This window comes from Rhinatrema bivittatum, chromosome 7, assembly GCF_901001135.1.
Source record: "Rhinatrema bivittatum chromosome 7, aRhiBiv1.1, whole genome shotgun sequence".
Classification (NCBI taxonomy): Eukaryota; Metazoa; Chordata; class Amphibia; order Gymnophiona; family Rhinatrematidae; genus Rhinatrema; species Rhinatrema bivittatum.
This window is the reverse complement of record NC_042621.1, coordinates 47,514,372-47,528,830: the sequence shown is the minus strand read 5'-3', so window position 1 is coordinate 47,528,830 and position 14,459 is coordinate 47,514,372. Positions and strand designations below refer to the sequence as shown.

The following is a 14,459-nucleotide window of genomic DNA, read 5'->3' as shown; positions in this document are numbered from 1 at the left end:
CAGGGACACTTGGTGTCCTCCTATTCTGTTCTTAATGCTATAGAGTTCTTCCTCTTGGTATAAAGATCTAAAGGAGTTTTTGGTAAAGGCTCAGCTTAGGGGCAGTGAGTGTTGGATCTGTGAGGCTGTGGTACTGGGGAGGTCTCAGCCTGGGAGTGAGTGTTGGACCTGCGAGGCTGTGGTACTGGGGAGATCTCAGCCTGGGAGTGAGTGTTGGATCTGTGAGGCTGTGGTACTGGTGAGGTCTCAGCTCGGGAGTGAGTGTGGGACCCATGAGGCTGTGGTACTGGGGAGGTCTCAACTCGGGAGTGAGTGCTGGATCCGTGAAGCTGTGGTGCTGGTGAGTAATGGAGGAGGAGGGAGTAAGGGAGGAGGAATAGCCTATTCCCTGTACCTACCAGGATTAGTCCAGATGGTGGGTTATGTCCCCCGTCCATGGCGTCAGACAAAGCTCTGGAGGGTGCTGCCTTATAAACCAGTGCACCCTCTGACACTCTTCAGTATCTTTCTGACTCCAGCAGATAGGAGCAGGGGAACCTCTGTTTCCCCAGTACTTGGATAGAGTACTTGTTTCTTTCCTTTCTTCTCTTAAGCTTTGTTAGATGGATCAAGTTATTTAAAAAAAAAAGAAAAAGGTTATACTGCTTTAACTTGCAGACAGATCTGTTCCCTCTCTCTGTCTGTCTTTTACTTTCCCTCATTGGCTGTATGGGGTACGTTTTTGTGTGATTATTTGCTTCTTTAAGGTTTTTTCCCTAACGCAGCTCTACTGGGGGTGCAGGTTGGAGGTTTCAACCTCTCTCCCCCTCATGTCGTGTCCTGACCCGCAGCCCCGAGAAGCGCATTCCTTGGGGCTGCTGACCGCAGAGAGGTAACATTCCTCTGCTAGCGCTAGTGATTCTCCCGGGTCGGTGAGTTTGTAAGTGGAGGCATTTTCCCGCTACCCGCGGCACTGCCTGTTTTTCCTCGTGGCTCTACACACACACCCCCCCCCCCATGCTGAGGGCTTTCAGATGTGTAGCGTGAGGAGAGCTGGGATTGTGGCTCTCCCGCGAGGGGATTTGCACAAGGTGCCTCCCTGGTGGGGATGGCACCTCACAGCCGACGGGACGTTGTGTTTCGCACGTCCAAGCGCGCCTGCACAGGCAGAGGCTGGCTCCGATTCTGCTTAGCGTGGAAACCGTTGCTCTCAGGAGAGGATTCAGAAGATGTTTCTGCACTTTTACCGCCGGTTCCAACACCGGTTCCGCCTCTGGGGACCTTTTTACCTCCTGGGGATCCCCCTGCTTTGCCCCCCCCCCCCCCCCCCGGGCCCTACCTCCGTTTTCCACAGACTTTGTGCTCCTCATGCACAAAGCATATCTGACCAGAATGTCCCAGCCCCCGGATTCCACAACAGGGCCTCCACCTCCCAAAGTACTTAGGGCAGCTGATCCTCCTCCCGTGGGAGGCCCCCATTGAGTAGAGGTCCCAGTTGGGGGGGCACCGGGGGCCCCTCAGGGGTCCTCCCGGGTGTTTCTGGCTCTCCCCCCTACAGGAGGGGTAGATTTGGTGCCAGACCCTGCATTGGATGATCCCCTGCTTGACCTGGATGATCCCCTGCTTGCGCCCCAGATGGAAGGGGACGACCCTCGGGTGCTCCAGATTTTTCAGAGAGACGAGTTGGACACCCTTATCCCACATATCCTACATGAACTGGACATTGAGGCCCCCAAGGATCCGCCTGGCCCCACTACTTCGGGAAAGAAGGGAGACCCAGTGCTGGCGGGTCTCCGCCCTCCGACCAGGGCTTTTCCTACCCATCCTACCTTTCTTCAATTGTTGGCTAGAGCAGCGGTTCTCAACCGGTGCGTCGCGACACACTAGTGTGTCGCCAAGCACCGGCAGGTGTGTCGCGTGGCTCCCGGTCCCTCCCGCTGCTCGTTCTTCCCTGCTGCCGTTGCCGCCGGGCTATCAGCACGTTCAAGCCCAGCGGGAACGGCAGCGGTGCAAAAAAAAAAAAGCTGTGGCATCCGCGGCTGGCCTTTTCTTCTTCCCGCGCCTGCATTCCCGCCCCCCGGACCCGGAACAGGAAGTGGTGCGCGGGAAGAAGAAAGGCCGTGCCGCAAGAGAACCCACGCCTCGCGCGCCATCACGGCACACATGGGGAAGCGCTGCTGCGGCCGTATGGCCAACCGGTCTTCCTGTTCGGGGGGGGGAGCGGAAGCGCCAGCGCCGCGCGCAGCTTCCGCTTCCTCCCCCCAATGCAGGAAGATCAGCTGCCTCTCCTGCTGCCACCGGCCTCCTGCTATCTTCGGGCGTCGGGCCGTATGGTCCGCTGATCTTCCTGCTTGGGGGGGGGAGGGAGGAAGCGGACGTTGTGTGCTGCGCTTCCGCTACCCCCCCCCCCCCCCCCGACAGGAAGTTCGGACGCCCCGGTGGCAGCAGGAGAGGCAGCTGATCTTCCTGCTCTGGGGGAGAAAGCGGAAGGGAAAGGAGAGAGCAGCATGAGCCTCCCGCGATCGATGGAATTCTTCCTTCTTGGTCTGCGGGGGCTGGAGGAGGAGGAGCAGCTACCGTTTGTGCTCGGGGTAGGGGAGAGGAAGTGAGTGACAGAAAGAGAGAGAAACAGCCAGCCAGCCTGTGTGTAAGTGAGAGAATGTATTTGATCGAGAGCATGTGTGTGATTGAGAGAAACTGGTCAGAGAGCTGATGTATGTGTATATGTGAGAGACAATGAAAGTGTGACTGCTCAAGGAGATGACTGATGTGTATGTGAGAGTGTGAGACATTCAGGGATGTGTGTGTGTGTGTGTGTGTGTGAGAGAGAGAGAGAGAGAGAAAAAGCATGGAAGTGAGAAATCTGGGTATGTGAGAAAGCATGGGAGTAAGAAGCCTGGTGTTGTGGGGGTGTATGTGAAAGAAAGCATGGGAGTGAGAAGCCTGATTATGTGAGAGAGAGCATGGGAGTGGGAAGCCTGTGTGTGTGCATGTATATGAGAGAGACTGGTTGGTAAGGTGACGGTGTGACTGGTGTGTATGTGAATGTGAGAGAGAGAATGTGATTCAGGGAATGAGAAGCCTGTGCACGTGGAGAGCGAGCATGGAAATGAGAGAGAGACTGGGTGTGTGTGTGTGTGTTTGTAACAGAGAAAGTGATTATGGGAATGAGAAGCCTGTGCATGTGAAGAGAGTGAGCATAGGAGTGAGAACCTGGGTGTGTGTGAGACACAGCATGGGAGGGAGAAGCCTGTGTATGTAAGACAGAACATGGAAGTGGGAAGCCTGTATGTGTGTGTATGCATGAGAGAGATCAGGTGACGGGTGTGTGTGTGAGAGAGAGAGAGAAAGTGATTATGGGAATGAGAAGCCTGTGCAGGTGAAGAGTGGGCATGGGAGTGAGAAACCTGTGTGTGTGTGACACACAGCATGGGAGTGAGAAGCCTGTATATCTGAAAGAGAACATGAGAGTGGGAAGCCTATGTGTGTGTGTATATGCATGAGAGAGATCAGGTGACTGGTGTGTGTGTGTGTGTATGTGAGAGAGAGAAAGAAAGTGATTATGGGAATAAGAAGCCTGTGCATGTGAAGAGTGAGCATGGGAGTGAGAAACCTGTGTGTGTGTGTGTGAGACACAGCATGGGAGTGAGAAGCCTGTATATCTGAAAGAGAACATGGGAGTGGGAAGCCTGTGTGTGTGTATGCATGAGAGAGATCAGGTGACTGGTGTGTGTGTATGTGGGAGAGAAAGAAAGTGATTATGGGAATGAGAAGCCTGTGCATGTGGAGAGAACAAGCATGGGAGTGAGAGACTGGTGAGTGTATGTGAGAGAGAGAAAGTGATTATGAGAGTGAGAAGCCCATATATGTAAGTGGAACACGGGAGTGGGAAGCCTGTGTGTGTGTGTATGGCATGAGAGAAACTGTTCAGGAAGGTGACTGGTGTGTTTGTCAAAGACTGGGAGATGATTGGTGTGTGAGAGACAGAAACTGGTCATGGGGGCATGACTGGTATGGTGTGTGTGAGAGACATGGGCCCTAAGGAAGAGGACCATGAATATAGAGCTTAGCCACTACTGCTGCTTCTGGTGTGTGCTACAGCCTGCATGGAAGAGGAGTAGGAGAGCTGCTGGAGGGGGTAAGTAAAGATGGCTTTTTAAGTTTATTTTTCTTGATTGACTGCTATTTTAATTATTTAATATTATGTGATGTGTCTGCTTTTTTTGAAATATTTTATTGGTGTTTGGAGAATTTTTAATAGTTTTTATGAGTTTTTAATTGTTGGATGTTATTCTGTTCATAGTTGTTGTGCTTATTAGTATAGTTTTACAATTATTTCTGTGTGGGGATCTATAGCTGCTTGCTAGTTCTGTTTTCCTAATAAGAGGTGTATTGGTTTTTAGGGCCTGATTTAATATTTGTAGTGTTGCCTTTTCATAGATAGGGTTGCTCCTGTTTGAGTGTATTCCATAATACAGGTGTAACTGTGTGTGGATTAGTTTATGTGCATTACTACAGATCCTGGGAGTATGTTAGGTCGGTTCTGTGTCTGTTACAGAGATATTTTACTAGCATGTAAGTGTTTTATCAGTCTTATTTGTTGTGTTTTCTCAAGAGGACATGCATTGGTGGTAAACTGCTGTCTTTTCATAAGTAGGGCTATTGAGCCTGAAAGTAGAAGGAGTTTGAGTTGCTGTTACTGAGATGACACCAGAACCAGAATATCTTTTTTGTAGAGTGAGTTGAATGGGGAATGTCATAATTCTGCTTTACATCCATTATTGTGGATCAGGGGGGTTCCCGTGGATGCAAACTGTACATTTACATCTAGCCCTGTGACGATCATGGGTCAGTGTGTCACGCATGTGAGAACCATCTGTCAGGTGTGTCCCGACAGAAAAAAGGTTGAGAACCACTGGGCTAGAGAATAGGATTTTCCCTGTACGTACCAGGATCAGTCCAGACGGTGGGTTATGTCCCCCGTCCAGCAGATGGAGTCAGAACAAACTTCGAGGGACGTCACCAGTATAAGCCAGTGCTCCCTCTGCTGGAGCTCAGTATCTTTCTGACTCCAGCAGATGAGAGTTGGGGGGATCCACGGCTCCCCCAGCCTGACAGGGTTTTAGGTTCTTTTCTTCTTTCTTCTTTCTCCTGTCTTGTATTTTGCCTATCTTGAATCAAGTTAAAGTTGTTAAAAAAAAAAAAAAAAAAGTGCCCCAGCTTTGGAGGCGTGTCTTCCTTCTCTGCCTTCTCAGCTTGCTTCCTCCGGTGCGATTGGTAAGTTTAGGGGTTTTTGCTCTGTAAATTTTCTTTTTCAGGGGTTTTTCTTCTTGGTTGGCAGCGTCTTGATCCCCCCGTGGCTGCCGGTTTGTTTTCGCGGGGTTTTTGCAGCCCTGTCGGGGCCGTCTCGGCGCTGCAGGCCTCTTTTGTCGGTGGGTTGTGTAGGCCCTCCGGCCCCCCCGCGGCAGCTCCTTACTGCCTTCAGGCCCCCCCCCCCCGAGGTGTTTTCTGCCTTCCGCCGGCTCTTTTTGATCATGCCGCGGCCGTCCCAATGCGCGGCCTACGGCGAGCCGGGGTCCCGGATTTCGCGGGAGGGGATCTGCGCGAGGTGTCTCCCGGGTGGGGAGGGCACCTCGCAGCCTCTCGCTTCTTTTTCGTTTCTCCCCTCCCCCCGGCGCGGGGGTCGCGGGCCGGCCACTTCGCCGCCATTGGCGGGAACGGCGGCCATGTTGGATGCGCAGCACAGTGTTGCTGGCGCTGCGGCTGTAGAGCGGAGGGATTTTCGGGAGGTCTCCCCCCCGAATTTATCCCCGGAGGGGGGCTGTCCAACTTCAGAGCCACCGGAGGTCCCTTCCTCGGGCCCCCCTCCCAGCCTGCCGCGTTTCTCGCCTGAGTTCATTCTGCTAATGCATAGTGCGTATTTGCAGGGGTTGGGGTCCCCGGGGGCTCTCCCCCAGACCCCCCACCAGCCAAGACCCCTCGGGTTTCTTCGGCCCACCCTGGTGTGCCCCCCAACCTGGTGGGCTCGGTGTCAGGGGCTCCGGGTCCACTTCCGCGTCCTCAGGTGCCCACAGGAGGTGCGGGGGCGGCTTCTCCATCAGGGGGAGCCTCCCCGGATCCGCTGGACGCGGCGCTTTCAGATTTGCCACCCGAAGGGGACGACCCGCTGGCTCTCCGAATTTTTCAGAGGGATGAACTGAACGAGCTGATCCAGCATATCCTTCAGGAATTGGACCTTGATCCCCCTCCGGATCCGCCGCTCCCGGTGGCGCCTGCAGTCGTCACATCTTCCAGAAAGGGGGACCCGGTTCTCACCGCTCTTCGTCCCAGGCCTCGTGCTTTTCCCATCCATGAGTCCTTCCTGCAGCTCCTCACTAGGGAGTGGGACACTGCTGAAGCGTCGTTGAAGGTTACGCGGGCCATGGAAAAGTTGTATCCTCTGCCAGAAGATTTCTTGGATCTCATTAAGGTTCCCAAGGTAGATTCGGCCGTTTCGGCGGTCACCAAGAGGACGACGATCCCAGTCACGGGCGGCACGGCGCTCCGGGATACGCAGGATTGCAAGCTGGAAGTTTTCCTGCAGAAAGTTTTTGAAGTTTCTGCCCTGGGTATGCGGGCAGTTATGTGTACCTCGCTGGCCCAGCGGGCCAGTCTTCGGTGGGTCCAACAACTTCTCACGTCGCAGTCGTTACCCCCAGAGGAGGCTGCCCAAGCTGACCGCTTGGAGTCCGCCATAGCCTATGGGGCCGATGCTCTGTATGACCTCTTCCGGGTTCAGGCGCGGTCCATGGTCTCGGTGGTGGCGGCCCGACGGCTCCTCTGGCTACGCAATTGGGCGGCGGATGCGTCTTCTAAGTCGAGCTTGGGCTCCTTGCCCTTCCGGGGCAAGTTCCTCTTTGGAGATGACCTGGACCAGCTCATCAAGTCCCTCGGGGAGAATGCGGTACACCGGCTCCCTGAAGACAGACATCGGACCTCCAGGGCATTTGCTTCTACTCGGACCAGAACCAGAGCGCAGCGGTGTTATAGGTCTTTCAGGCAATCTGGGACCCGCGCCGGCTCCTCCAGACCCCAGACGTGGACCCGGTCCTTTCGAGGCCGACGACCCGCGCGGGACGGCTCCGGCCAGGGTAACCCCCCGCCTAAGTCGTCCCAATGATGCCACCTGCACCCACTCCTCCACTCCCAGGATTGGGGGTCGGCTAGTGGACTTCTACGAGGAGTGGGAAAGGATATCCGCAGACCAGTGGGTCCTAGACACCATAAGACACGGTTACGCTTTGGAATTTGTCCGCCCTCCCAGGGACCGATTCCTCTTCTCTCCCTGCGGCTCGGATCTCAAGAGGGCGGTGGTGCAGCAAACCCTGGATCGGCTGCAACGCATAGGGGCCATCTCCACCGTCCCCTACGGCGAGGTGGGCTTGGGTCACTATTCCATCTACTTCGTCGTACCAAAGAAGGACGGCTCCTCTCCACCCATCCTCGATCTGAAGGAAGTCAACAAGTCTCTGCGAGTCAGCCGGTTCCGCATGGAGACCCTGCGGTCTGTGATTGCGGCGGTTCACCGGGGGGAATTTCTGGCCTCCCTGGATCTGACGGAGGCCTATCTGCACATCCCCATCCTGCCGGCGCATCGTCGTTTTCTCCGCTTCAAGATCCTGGGTCAACACTTCCAATTCACGGCCCTCCCGTTCGGCTTGGCGACGGCACCCCGCACCTTCACCAAGATCATGGTCGTCGTGGCAGCGGCCCTTCGCAGGGACGGCATTCTAGTCCATCCCTATCTGGACGATTGGCTGATTCGGGCGAAGTCCTTCGCCCACGGACAGAAATCAGTGGCCAGGGTGGTCCAGGTTCTCCAATCCCTGGGCTGGGTCGTGAACTTTGCCAAGAGTTCTCTGGTTCCTTCTCAGCGCCTGGACTTCCTGGGGGCCCGCTTCGACACGCTGCAGGGCAAGGTGTTCCTGCGCCCGGACAAGGCTCAGTCGTTGCGGGAGCATGTCTGTCGTTTTTTAGCGTTGCAGGAGCCCACCTCCTGGAATTATTTGCAGCTGCTGGGAGTGATGGCGTCTACCATCGATATGGTGCCCTGGGCTTTTGCGCACCTGCGTCCCTTGCAGGCGTCCCTCCTCTCCAGGTGGAAACCGGTGTCTCAGGATTATCAGGTGATTCTTCCTCTCCCCTCTGTCGCCAGGGACAGTCTAGACTGGTGGCTGGTCCCGGCGAATCTGGCTCAGGGAGTCTCCCTCGAGGTTCCCAATTGGGTGATCGCCACCACCGATGCCAGCCTCGTGGGCTGGGGCGCTGTCTGCGACCGAAGCGCAACGCAGGGGAAGTGGTCCTCAACGGAGGCGACCTGGCCGATCAACCGTCTGGAGACCAGGGCGGTGCGGCTGGCGCTACAGCAGTTCCTCCCCCTGGTGCGGAACAGGGAAGTACGAATCCTCTCCGACAACGCCACCACGGTGGCCTATATCAATCGACAGGGGGGCACAAGAAGCAAACATGTCTCCCTAGAGTCGACCCCCCTAATGGAATGGGCGGAACGGCATCTCGTCAGGATCGCAGCTTCTCACATCGCCGGAGTGGACAATATTCAGGCGGACTTTCTCAGTCGTCAACAACTGGATCCCGGCGAATGGGAGCTCTCCGACGAGGCGATGCGGTTGGTGATTCAGCGGTGGGGCGCACCGCATTTCGATCTGATGGCTACGGCCGCCAACGCCAAGGCACCTCAGTTTTTCAGTCGCCGGAGGGAACGCGGCGCGGAGGGGGTGGATGCCCTAGCCCTCCCATGGCCGACTCGTCGGCTGCTCTACGTCTTCCCCCCGTGGCCCTTGGTGGGCAAAACGCTCCGCAGGATAGAAAATCATCAAGGTCCTGTGGTACTCGTCGCTCCAGAGTGGCCGTGCAGGCCTTGGTTTGCGGACCTTCTCCAGTTGGCGGTGGACGGCCCGCTTCGGCTCGGTCATCTTCCTCGGCTACTGCGCCAGGGCCCAGTATATTTCGACCAGGCCGAACTCTTCTGTCTTGCGGCATGGCTTTTGAACGGCGCCGACTTCGACGCAGGGGCTACCCTGAGGCGGTAGTTTCTACTATGCTGCGGGCCCGGAAGTCTTCTACTTCTGTTGCTTATGTGCGAGTTTGGAGAACTTTCGACGTCTGGTGCTCTTCCAGGGGGATCCGACCCACGGAGGCGTCGGTCCCGTCGATTCTGCAGTTCCTTCAAGACGGTCTGGATAAGGGACTCGCCTATAATTCCCTGCGAGTCCAGGTGGCGCCCTGACTTCTTTCGTGCGAGCGGATGGCTCTCTTCTCCTGCAACCGGACGTTGCCCGTTTCCTCAAGGGGGTCAAGCATGTGCGTCCTCCTGTACGGGATCCTTGTCCCTCCTGGAACCTCAACCTGGTGCTTCGAGCCTTGTCAGGGGCGCCTTTCGAACCGATACGTGGAGCGACCCTCAAGGATCTGACGCTCAAGACGGTCTTCCTTGTGGCCATATGCCCAGCGCGTCGTGTCTCGGAGCTACAAGCGTTGTCCTGCAGGGAGCCCTATCTCAGGTTCACAGATTCGGGAGTCTCCCTGCGCACAGTACCTTCCTTTCTTCCGAAGGTAGTCTCGTCTTTTCACATGAACCAGACGGTTGAACTTCCGTCCTTTGGACCCAGCGAGCCCCTGTTTCTTCGTCTTTTGGATGTCAAACGCACCTTGCGTCACTATCTGGAGGTGACCAGTGATTTCCGGCTCTCCGATCATCTCTTCGTTCTCTGGTCCGGTCCAAAGAAGGGGTGCCAGGCCTCGAAGACAACGATTGCACGATGGCTTAAAGAAGCTATCTCAGTTTCCTACATTGGCGCAAGCCGTATTCCGCCTAGCGGGGTTATCGCTCACTCGACTCGCTCCCAAGCGGCGTCCTGGGCGGAATCTCGCTCCGTCTCCTCCCAGGAGATCTGTCGAGCAGCGACATGGAAGTCGCTGCATACCTTTTCAAGACATTATCGACTACACCTGGCGTCGTCCTCCATGGGACATTTTGGTGGCCAGGTTCTCCGAGCAGGGCTTTCAGGGGCCCACCCGGTTTAGGGAAGCTTTGGTACATCCCACCGTCTGGACTGATCCTGGTACGTACAGGGAAAAGAAAATTATTCCTTACCTGCTAATTTTCGTTCCTGTAGTACCAAGGATCAGTCCAGACGCCCACCACTTTGGGATATTTTGCTTCTGCTCGGGTCTGCTTACTGTCGATATCTTCAGTCTTTGTTTCTTATCTCTGTTTTCACAGCTCCCTACAAGTTGGGTGCCTTACCGCTCGTTGGCGGTTTATTATTATCTATAGTTAGTGCCTGTTTTCCAGGTATGTTTAACTTGATTCAACCCTTTTTTGGGTCTTTGGGCTTTGCTATACGTGGTACTGAGCTCCAGCAGAGGGAGCACTGGCTTATACTGGTGACGTCCCTCGAAGTTTGTTCTGACTCCATCTGCTGGACGGGGGACATAACCCACCGTCTGGACTGATCCTTGGTACTACAGGAACGAAAATTAGCAGGTAAGGAATAATTTTCTTTTCCCGAAGCCTCACTGAAGGTCAGCAGGGCAATGGACAAACTATACCCTCTCCCTGAGGACTTCATAGAACTACTTAAGGTCCCAAAAGTCAACTCCACAGTTTCAGCTGTCATGAAGCGTACGACCATTCCGGTGACGGGAGGCACGGCTCTGTGAGATCTGCAGGACAGGAAGCTAGAAGTCTATCTCAAAAGGGTGTTTGAGGTTTCCGCGCTGGGAGTCCGGGCGACCATCTGTAGCTCACTTGCGCAAAGAGCGGGACTTCGCTGTGTACAGCAGCTTCTTACCTCATAGGAGCTACCGCCAGAGGAAGCAAGACAGGCAGACCGTCTGGAGGCCATAATAGCCTATGGAGCAGATGCCCTGTATGATCTCCTCAGAGTTCTAGCCAGATCAATGGTCTCGGCAGTCTCATACCACCGTCTCCTCTGGCTCTGAAACTGGTCGGCAGATTCCTCATCCAAGACGCAGTTGGGATCTCTTCCGTTTAAAGGGAAATTCCTTTTCGGGGATGATTTGGACCAGATTATCAAGTCCCTCGGCGAGAATAAGGTACATCGACTTCCAGAAGATCGGCCGCGAGCCTCGAGATCGTTCAATGCCTCCAGAAGCCGGTTCCGCGGTCAACGCAGTTTCCGCACCACTAGACAGACGATGCCTCGGACGCCCTCTTTCCGATCTCAGTCTTGGTCCTGTTCCTTTTGAGGCCGCAGACCGGCAAGGGACGGGGTGGCCCAAGGGGCTCCCTCCAAATCCTCGCAATGATGCCAGACTGACCCACTCCCTGACCCCCAGGATCGGGGGACGGATTTCTTTTCTACAAGGAGTGGATCTGGATTACGTCGGATCAGTGGGTCCTAGACATTCTAAGACATGGCTACGCATTGGATTTTGCTCAACCCCCAAGAGACAGACTCTCGACAGACTTCTAGCTCTCTGAGCAATCCTTCCAGTACCGCCCATGGAAGTGGGCTCAGGCCATTATTCGATCTACTTTGTGGTCAACAAGTCACTCTGTCAGATCCAGGGAGAATTCCTTGCCTCCCTTGATCCTCAAATCGCACCAGCGTTTCCTCCGCTTCAAGATTCTAGGTCAGCATTTTCAGTTTCAAGCTCTACCTTTTGGCCTGGCTACTGTCCCCCGTACATTCACGAAAGTAATGGTGGTGGTGGCGGCAGTTCTCCGACAACAGGGAATTCTAGTTCACTCGTATCTGGACGACTGGCTCTTCCGAGCAAAGACCTTGAATCAGGGTCACAGGGCGGTCAACAGAATTGTACATCTCCTACAATCCCTCGGTTGGGTTGTCAACTTCGCCAAGAACAGTCTTATTCCGTCACAGTCTCTGGATTTCCTGGAAGCGCGGTTCGATACGGCGATGGGCAAAGTCTTCCTGCGACCAGATCGGGCCCAGTCGCTCTTGGTGCAGGTTCAGCTCTTCTCTTGCCTCTCCTCTCCCACAGCCTGGGATTATCTACAGGTTCTGGGATCCATGGCATCCACTATCGATCTAGTACCCTGGGCATTTGCGCATATGCGTCCACTGCAGAGAGCGTTACTCTCTCACTGGAAACCGGTGTCGCAGGAGTATCAGATCATCCTCCCACTCCCCCAGCAGGCCAGAGACAGCCTGCTTTGGTGGCTTGACACGCTCCACTTGGCGCAGGGAATGTCCTTGGAAATTCCAGACTGGGTGGTAGTCACCACGGATGCCAGTCTATCCGACTGGGGGGAAGTGTGCCAGAAGAGTTCAGTTCAGGGGCAGTGGATGAAGTCTCAAGCTGCTTGGCCGATCAATCGCTTGGAAACGAGCAATCCGTCTGGCACTGAGAAACTTCCTTCCCCTCGTTCATCATCGGGCAGTCAGGATTCTCTCAGCCAACGCGACCACTGTAGCGTATATCAACCGCCAGGGGGGCACAAGAAGTCGTCATGTCTCGCTGGAAACGGACAAGTTGATGGCGTGGGCGGAGGTCCATCTCTCTTGACTGGTGGACTCCCACATTGAGGGAGTAGATGACATTCAGGCAGACTTCTTAAGTTGACAACATTTAGATCCCGGGGAGTAGGATCTCTCCAAGGAGGCGATGAAGCTTCTCGTTCATCATTGAGGGACCCCTCATCTGGATCTCATGGCCACCTTCCACAATACAAAGGCACCGCGGTTCTTCAGTCGCAGAAGGGAGCACGGCGCAGAGGGAGTGGATGTGCTAGTCCTCCCATGGCCACATCACCACCTCCTCAACATGTTCCCACCTTGGCCGCTAGTGGGCAAGGTCCGGTGATTCTGGTGGCACCGGAATGGCACCGATGCCCTTGGTTTGCGGACTTGATCAACCTCGTGGTGGACGGTCCTCTCCATCTGGGACACCTGTCGTGCCTACTTCATCAAGGTCCAGTATTTTTCAACCAGGCAGATCACTTTTGACTTGCGGCCTGGCTTTAGAGAGGCGTAGACTGAGACTCTATGGATACCTGGAGGCTGTAGTTTCGACTCTTCTCAAGGCTAGGAAGACTTCAACATCTATCGCCTATGTACAAGTTTGGAAGGTCTTCAAATCCTGGTGCACTTCCCAGGCAGCACGACCGTGGACGGCTTCAGTGCCTCAGATCCTCGCGTTCTCCAGGCAGGTCTGGAGAAGGACCTCGCTTACAACTCTCTGAGAGTCCAGGATTCCTGCCCTTGGATTCCTGGTTCATCTCCAGGAGGGACTGCCACTTTCCTCTCACCCGGATATCGTCCGGTTCCTCAAGGGAGTGAAACATCTGAGGCCCCCGGTTCAGGCTCCTTGTCCTTCCTGGAACCTCAACTTAGTCCTCTGGATTTTGGGCAGCCCTCCCTTCAAGCCTATGCGCGCCGCTACCCTTAAGGACCTCACCCTAAAGACTGTTTTCCTTGTGGCCATCTGTTCTGCCTGCTGGGTTTCCGAACTCCAGGCACTGTCCTGCAGAGAACCTTACCTCCGTTTCACGGACTCTGGTCCTTGCGCACGGTGCCCTCGTTCCTGCCCAAGGTGGTTTCTGCATTTCATCTGAATCACTGTGGAACTCCCATCTTTCTCCGCGACGATCCACGAGATCTCCGTAAACTTGATGTCAAGCGCATCCTGATTCGTTACCTGGAGGTCACTAATGATTTTCATCTGTCGGACCATTTGTTTGTCCTTTGGTCTGGCCCAAAGAAAGGATCCAAGGCTACGAAGACAACGATCGCTCGCTGGCTCAAAGAGGCTACTGTGATAGCGTATATAGGTACGGGTCGACTGCCCCCCTTGGGCATCAGGCGCATTCTCTTCGGTCTCAGGCTGCATCCTGGGTGGAGAACCAGTCCATCTCATCTCAAGAGATCTGTCGAGCGGCGACCTGGAAATCATTGCATACCTTTGCTAGGCACTACCGTTTGCATCTCCAGTCACTGACATTTGGCTACTTTGGCGACAGTCATTCGAGCAGGGCTATCAAGGGCCCACCCTATGTAGGGAAGCTTTGGTACATCCCACCATCTGGACTGATCCTGGTACGTATAGGGAAAAGAAAATTATTCCTTACCTGCTAATTTTCATTCCTGTAGTACCATGGATCAGTCCAGACGCCCTCCCTAAGGATTCTGGGGATTTTTTGGGGTCTACTGCTAGACTTACTTCGACTTCGCTCCTCTGTTTTCACCTACTCCTATGGTAGCCTCTCTGTTATGCGGCTGTTCAGTAGTTCTTTTTGCAAGTTTGCTATTTGGCACCAGTTGGTGTTTTTGTTACATACACACTATTTTTCGTAGTTATACGTGTTTGGTTTTCTTGATCCATCCTCTTCTGTGTCTACTGCTCTGATATTCTCTATACTGAAGAGTGTCAGAGGGTGCACTGGTTTATAAGGTAGCACCCTCCAAAGCTTTGTCTGACTCCATCTGCTGGAC

General features: G+C 54.7%; 1 protein-coding gene across 7 annotated transcripts in view; it reads left to right on the top strand.

Annotated features, from left to right (window-relative positions):
• DEF8 (differentially expressed in FDCP 8 homolog) overlaps window positions 1-14,459 on the top strand; it is a 70,914-nt gene that overhangs the window by 1,928 nt on the left and 54,527 nt on the right. The window lies entirely within an intron of this gene.